Genomic DNA, 8196 nt, shown 5'->3' with positions numbered 1-8196 from the left:
AAATCTCTACCTTATAAAATCAAACTCTGTTGATTTTGAGATTGAAGGTGGGAGCCCATTCATATGTTCCCAATGATTGCGCAAATCCAAAGGAATTCACCAAGGCTAATGCATCGTTTCTATATTGAAACGCCTCACATGATACATTTCATTTATCTCCAAGAGCATCAAGAATGCAGCGCATTATAGCGTGGTGAATTCATCCAAATGTGCGACGTTCTTCTGCTTGTAGTGTCAATCTAGCAACTCTGAAACTCCTCTTCAAATCCCTGTTTTCCTTATTGAGTTCCTTGTACCTTTCTCTCTTCGTAGTCCAAAGTACCGTTCTTTAGCATGTCAGGAATTATCATAAATCGAACTTTGCTTCCCGGTAGAGCTCCCCGCTCTTGAGCTCGATGAAGATGATATGGCCTTCGGCTTCGTGCAGCAGCTTCCCAGTTGATCGGTAGCAATACTACAGCTTGTGATGTTCCTTTCAGGACCTTTCCATACTCTCTGTTTTTTGTATCTTCCTTAAGGACGTGTCATTCTTTTTCCCATGCCTTCCTGTCACCAGAACTACACCTTTTCCTTTTTCTATTTTTCTCCTGCTTTTTCCTTTCGTTCGATCCCACAATAGCCATCCGAAAAGCGGCCTGTTTTTCCCCCAAACCTCTTTTCATTTGAGTTTAGAACAACCTTGTACTTCCCAGGTTTTACGCAACCCACTCTATAATTTGGAAAACTCTTTTGCCAGTGAAAATTGAAAACGAACACCAAATTTCCTCTCTCAAAGACTATAACTTTATATCCTTCATCTTTGCGTGACACGTACTGATGGTTAGGGACCATAAACCCATATGTTTCTTCCAACTGCTGCATTGCACAATCAAACTCCTGCAACCAATGATACCTCAAGTAATCTGCATCACCCAAGTCAAATCTTCGTCTACATTTGTCAAAACTATTATTGTTCCCAAGTACAAATTTGCCATTGGGAAGATGTTGATCTCCCCTGGGAAAGTCAATCCATTCAGGGTGACCAAATTCATTTCCCATAAAGTTTAGATAACCTTCTCCACCCAAGCTCATTGTAATCAATCGTATCATCTTATGCAGAGCAATACCACGATCAATGGTTGGTGTGGTCGGGCCATCAATGGCCATAAAATCATACATGTCCTTGTCCATCATCCAGAATGCAATTGTCTTATCTCCAACAAGAGCTTGATCGTGGCTTTCCGCATAGGCAACACATTTCTCTTTCCACCGCATGTTTGTAAGTGTATACACAATGTCACCCATTTGCCAGTCTTCATCCTTTTTCTTTGATAGAAGTTCAATCCATTTATCTGGAATAGCCATATGGATCCTGTAATCGAAACCTATGCCACCATCTGCAATTGGGATGGAAAAGACTGGCATTCCACTGCATCCATATCAGTTGCTAGCCCAAAATACTGTCATATCCCCCATGTCAACATAGACAAGGATAAGGGAACTCCAAGAATACTCATTGCTTTGTGGCAGGCAGTCAAACATGTGCTGAACATCAAGCAGGCTCCCACATTTGGCATACATATCCACCAGTGTACTTCGATCTGCATCTCTTTGAAATAGTTTAGTACTTCCTCACAAAGCCCATAATCGGCATATCCTGAAATAAGTGTAGCCCATGAGACTGCATCTCGAGTTACCAATCTATCAAAACTCCCTGTTCTTCTACAAGCATGTCACATTTAGCATACATGTCAACCAGAGCATTACGGATAAGTTCCTCTTGCACCAAACCCCTCTTCACTATATTACCCACGTAGAATAAAAGAGCAAACATAACGACTAAGTATGTACAAAGTATCAAATCCCACACACACAACTTTTTGGTGGATTCCACACCTTGGATGCACAGCAGTACGACATCCACCCTCTCTAATCCTGCGCATCCTCCGGATGGGCCAACTACCCATGATCATTATCATTAAGATCCACGTATAGATCAATCTCTTCATTGTATATTTTCGGTATTTCAGCAAGATTATCTATCATATCATCTGTCTCTTCTATTGGAGTTTCTTCTCGTTGCTCTTCTCTTGCAAATTCTTCCAATGCATAATCCTCATCATCTCTTTTCTTGAAAATCTTGATTTTTTTTCCTGCAATAGGCACTCTAAGCACTGTCCCATCCAATTCTGTTAGCTCATATGTTGCATTATCAAAGACATGTCTGACTATGTACGGTCCAAACCATCTTTTCACCATCTTTCGAAGTGCAGTATGCTGATTTTCAAGGTTGCTATCAAAGACTAATACCCAGTCTCTCTCTTCTATTGCTCTAGGCCGCAAGCGATGCCTGCTGTCAAACCTGTCCTTATTTCTAAGTCTAGCAACTTTTAACCTGTCAATAGCTAGTTGAATATGCTCTGATCTTCTCTCCAACTGCCAAATCCGAAGAGCTAAGAGCTCCTCTCTTGTCAAATCCTCCTGCCAAGGTAAAACTGACCAAGTCAAAGTACAAGTCTCAGTCGGCATAACCGGTTTCTGACCATACATCAACTCTGCAGGCATATATCCTGTGGTAACACTGTGAGTCGTACGATCAGCCCACAAAGCAAATGGTAGAAGTCTCAGTCATTCTCCAATCCGTCCTTTGCATGCTTTGGCTAATGCTTTCACTATCGATGGATGTCCTCTTTCACTCTTCCCATTTCCCTCTGGATTGTATGTTGTGGTTAGAGCCAACTTGATTCCTAGTTGAGAGAAAAACTCTCTAGCTTCATCTGCATCCAATTCACCATGATCTGCAATGATCTTACCCACACAGCCATACCTGCAGAAAATTTCTTCCAATAAGAACTTACACACTGCACTAGTGGTCTTCGTTCTCAAAGGTCTTCCCTCAACATGATTAGTAAGATCTTCTCTAGCCAAAACAATATACCTCATCTGCCATAGACCCATAGGCATAGTAATCAAGTCAACTACCCACTTATAATGAATGCATAGCGGATAGGTCGGATGAAGCTCATCTCGATGACGCACTACCGAATACATCTGGTAGTCTCTACAAGTCTCTACAAAGTGAGAAACATCTCTATACATGCCTTTCCACCAATATTTCTCCTTGATTTTCTCATAAGTAGCTCACACTCCTCTATGACCAACCCAAGGACTCTCATGAAACTCCCTCATCACCTGTAACTGTGTCTCTCTATCTCGCAGACAACCTGCAAAGGTAATCCACCTCTTTTCTTCGGATGCTTCCAAAGAAATCCGTCCTTGAGAAAATAACCATAGGCTTTTCTTCTGATCTTCTTGAACTCTTCATCTATCCATTCATCTCTTTTGCTTAGTGTACTAAGGTACTTGCCAATCTGCAACCAATCTCCAACATAGAGTTCTTCTATGAAAGCCACAATATTATAGACATGGCAAACATGATCAACCATAGCGGCTGAAATTTTTGCATTATCCTCTTCTGCAAGTAGTGTCTCCTCATCATCATATCTGGCTCTAGACAACATATCTGCCACCACTGGATTAGCCTTTCCTGCTGTATGTTTAAATTCTGGATTTAATGACTTGATGTATGCAATCCATCTCAGCATAGCTATATTCGGAGTAGATCAACTCGTAATCATACATATCAATGGCAAGCAATCTGTCTCTACCACAACTGAGGCTCCAATAAAGTACTCCTTGCCACATTTGAGAGTCGTAACAATTCCCAGTAATTCCCTCTTGATTTGCGGATACCTCCTCTGTCTCTCGTTTAGGACTTTCGCCCCAAACCGAATAGCATACCTGTTTCCATCTGCATCATCTTGACCCACAGCCCAACCTATGCCAATTGAACTAGTATCAACTGTCAATACAATAGGCCTTCCGCAATTATAATCCGCTTTCCTGAGAGTAGGAGCAATCTGCAATAACTTCTTCAATTTCCACATGGCTCTAGTGTGGCTCTCATCCCAATAAAATTTCTGCCCCTTTCGAAGCAGCTGATATAAACAATCTGCTATGTGTGCAAAATGGGGTATCCAAATCATATAAAACACACAAGCTCCAATGAATCTCCATACCTCTGAAGTGGTAGAACAATACTCCGTAATCTTGCCTATAGCATCCACCTTCTCAGGTGAGGGTTTCCTGCCATAATACCCACACATATGTCCAACAATGACAACCTCATTTACTCCAAAAACAGATTTTTGCCCTGATAGTGTCAAATTTACTTCTTCTAACCTGGCCAAAATCTTTTCACAAGCTGAAATATGATCAGCCACAAAGTATCTGCATCCCTGCTCATTTAAACTCTCATTATTGTCTTCTTCTGCACACCCCTTAATGGGCACATCATCCAAGAAAGGCATGGTAAGTTGAGGTATGTAATCACGAAGGACCTTATGCATGGCATTCATCATATGCGCAACAGAATTAGTGGCACCTTGAGGCAAGGTACACATCCTGACAAGCCCAATAGGAGTTCTCATAGTGGTTATGTCCCTGCTTTCCAAAGCCAGCTGAAACTAATCATATTCCGAATACAAATCACCTAAAGAATAGATGGCACATCCAGCAAATGCTTCTGCAAACTCATCCACAACTGGACCTATACCAACATTCCTAATAGTAACTCTGTTTACTGGCTGCATGTCCTGTATAAATCGGAGAGTACCATTCTTCTTTGGAATCGTAAACCACCTATTTGAGTATGGTGCAGATGACGGCTCTAGGATTCCCATTCTGATTTTCTCATTCAACAAGTCAATCAACTTTGGCAGGTGTGCCTTAGGCACTGGAATAGGTCGGAGGTTCCATGGAATATGAGGAATAGTAAAGATCACCATAGGAGCAACAATATCTGGATTCACACATCCAATCTCATGCGGAAAAAAAGCAAACCCCCTTCCATGTTGCTCAAGCATCTCCTGAAAGCATTGCTTCTCTGTGGGTAGCAAGAAATCACCATTTCCAATTTTTAATTCAGCAAGAGTCTCTGCTGAAAATTTATGGCCTATATGCTCTGGATTCCTCAAAATTAGCTGTTTGGCAGCCCTCTCTATTTGCTGATCACTGTCAGGTGGAAGCGATACAGCTACCGGCTTCACCTTCTTATCTATAGTTTTGTATTTCGTGTCAACCCTGGCTTCATTATGATCCTCTGCATTACTCAAATCTTACTGTAAATCAGCAATTCTGCACTCTAGTGGGGCTGAATATCCTCAGCCCTATGCTCTATGCACTGCATAGAAACAGCCCTAAACTCTCGATGCTGAAATATTTCAGCAGAAAACTCTGTTGGCTGAAAGTTTTCAGCCCTCTGTATCTCTGTAAGCTAATCATAATCAGCCGGAAACTTTGTTTGCTGAATTTCTTCAGCACTCAATACTTTTTGCTGAGTCACCTCAGCCTCTGACTCTATCTGTGACACAAAATCTACAATTTCATGAAACATGTCCAGGGATTGCACTAATACATGACTGTGACAACTCTGCATATTAGTTTTCAACATATTTTCCATCTCTATCATCGTATCTGCACAAACCATACTATCATACATCCCATCTATATGCTCATCATCCTCTAAAATACCTGCATTTTTCAAAATTTTCTCCTTCATGTACATATACTGCCTGGCAACTCTAGGCAACTTAAAAATCTTCTGATAACTCATCAAACTGTTTACTGAAATTCCAACAAAACTAGAGGAGAAAACGCTGCTGCCAGGAGGCGAGAACTCCAATCTCCTCTGCTCTGTACCACCGTCGTCTCGCGAAACAGCGATACCTAATGAAAACCCGAATCCCTCACAGTGGGCAAAGGTGCATCTCTAAGAGTATCCCTATTTCTAACATGGTTCGCACACATGGTCATAAAGTGAACTGCTCTCATGCCATCTTTACTGCGAATCCGTGCATAAGCAGATCCATAATCCATTACTTTTGTTTCCATGTGCATCTCTGTGATGAATGGCTGTCCAAGGATTATGGGATAAGAGCATGAATCCTGCACAAAGAAATGGAAATCCTCCTCAACATCTCCAATAGAAACCTTGACACTAGGACAGGCAGCATACAAATCACCTGCAGTGTTGTTGGCGGCTCTCATACGCCACCCATGCTCTACATCCATAGGCCATCTATTACTTTCATAAACTCCACGAACTATGAGATTAATCTCCGAACCATGATCCACCAAAGCAACATAAGGCACATGTTTCTCTCCAATTTTTACCTTCGTTTCTGTAGTTGCCCTAGCCCAATAACTCCGCGAAAATTGACTACGCGGTATCAAGACAGGCTCATCAGTTTCAGCATAATGCATAGGCTGAACCCTCTTCTCTATCTGTGGACAAACAGAAGCATTCTCAACCATAACCTCATCCTCATCCTCATCCAACTCCCCAATCAAAACTCCCTGTGTATCAATAGTAGGCAATGCATGTCTTTTTCTTTTCAAGACTTCTTGGAACTGATCTTGAAACTCTCTTTTCGAGATGCCCAAAACCTCAGAAATAGTAAAAGTCACCTCACTGCCAAGTATCTTGTCATTAAAGATTTTCTTCATGTCCGTAGATGTCTCAATATCGGACATTAATCTAAACCCTGGCTGCTTTCTCTCTCTAGGCTCTTGCCTCTTTTCTTTCTTTTGAGCATCTTCCATCTGTCGTTCTGGCCCTGGTCTCAAAGATGCAATAGGTGGAATAACAAACTCACCCCCTCTAGTCTTTTTAGCTGCATTTGGATTCTCTTCATCCCTCTTACGTTTCTCCTCAACAAGTACATCTGCTCCCTGAGACTTAGCCAAGTAGGCATAAATAGTGTACCTGTCAACAGGCGAATCCCAACCTGTCTCAGATCTAATGCTAGAACCTGCACTAGTCAAAACAGTCTGTTGAATTTTTCCCTTGTTTGCCGTCTCCATAGCATAAGTCCATAGTGCTGACTGATTCTCTGATCCTTTCTCAATTTAAACTCCATATGCAGAAGCATCTCCTCTAGCTGCCACGTAAGAAGTACGCGCAGCCATGTCATCCACTAATTTCTTCATTCCGCCTTTCCCAAAATTGGTAGCAAGCGGAGCTCCTGTTTCAGTCAACCAGATCTTACCATCTTGTCCCCAAAATACCAAATTCTTCCTCCTTGCATCCTGAAAAGATTCACAATCCTTGCAATGCTGATGGTCCGTAATATCACACCAAATACATCTTCAATCTCTCCTAGGTGCACTAAGAGCACTCCTAGGAGCAGTAGGAGCACTAGAAGAAATAATAGGCGCAGTTGAAGCAAACTGCTCTTTCAATTTTCCCACCAATTTTGCTTTAACTGACTCCAGTGTCAAATCCGTTATGCCTTTGATTATATCATCAAGAGAGGAAGGCACCGACGGAGCGGATGGTTTTGGAGCAGAAGGAGCCGGCATCGGTCTTCGAACAGGAGGAATAGGAGGAGTAGAAACAGTAGGCACTGGCATAGGCCAAGAAACTGGCTGAGGAAGAGAAGAAATAACAGGGATAGAAGCAGGCATAGGAGCAGAACACGGCGTCGGTGCCATAGATCCATTCTGTAGGCGGGTCTTCCATATCCTCCTCTTGGTCAAAGTCGAGACTGCATCTTGGGCATCTTGCCAATCCGTTTTAAGACCCATAGGCTTCGTGCGATCCTCAAGAAGCTCTCGTAATTCTTCCTGAAGAGCAGGATCTGCAGTTTGCAAGAAAATCTCAACTTTCTCAACATCCAATGCTCTTTGTTCAATGGCATCAAGCTGACTATACCTCTCTTCAAATTCTCGTATCAACTGTGAAGCAGCTAGACCTTTGTTTGGCATGTAGACCCACTCTCGGAATGACCGCCGTGTAGCCATCCCAAAGTCCTCAAGGAAATACTCTTCTTTCAGGGCCTTCTTAAAATCTTGCCAATGCGAATTTTGAATAAAAAGATCAGTCACTTTTGCCCTCAAGGCGGGTGTGACAAGATGAAGGAAATACTTACTCATAAGTCGAGTTGATACTCCAAAAAATCCCATCTTGATCTCATATGTCTTCAAATAAGCTGAAACATTACGGCCATCAAATAGCTTCTTCTCATTCTCAACTGCTTCAATCGCCTTAGTCGCGCTGATTGCATTCTCCTGCTTCGAATATAGTTGCCTTTGCTGAGACAACTGTTGTTGATGCAATTGCTGCTGCTGCTACATATACAATTGTGTCTGCTGATT

General features: G+C 42.2%; 1 pseudogene; it reads right to left on the bottom strand.

Moving 5' to 3' along the window:
* Nucleotides 1-576: 576 nt before the first annotated feature.
* On the bottom strand, nt 577-1404 carry LOC148037163 (1,4-alpha-glucan-branching enzyme 1, chloroplastic/amyloplastic pseudogene; annotated as a pseudogene).
* Nucleotides 1405-8196: the final 6792 nt, after the last annotated feature.

This window comes from Lygodium microphyllum, chromosome 4 (assembly GCF_053477565.2).
Source record: "Lygodium microphyllum isolate KBCC chromosome 4, Lygodium_microphyllum_v1.1.10, whole genome shotgun sequence".
In the NCBI taxonomy this organism is placed as follows: Eukaryota; Viridiplantae; Streptophyta; class Polypodiopsida; order Schizaeales; family Lygodiaceae; genus Lygodium; species Lygodium microphyllum.
This window is presented reverse-complemented; position numbering and strand designations above follow the sequence as displayed.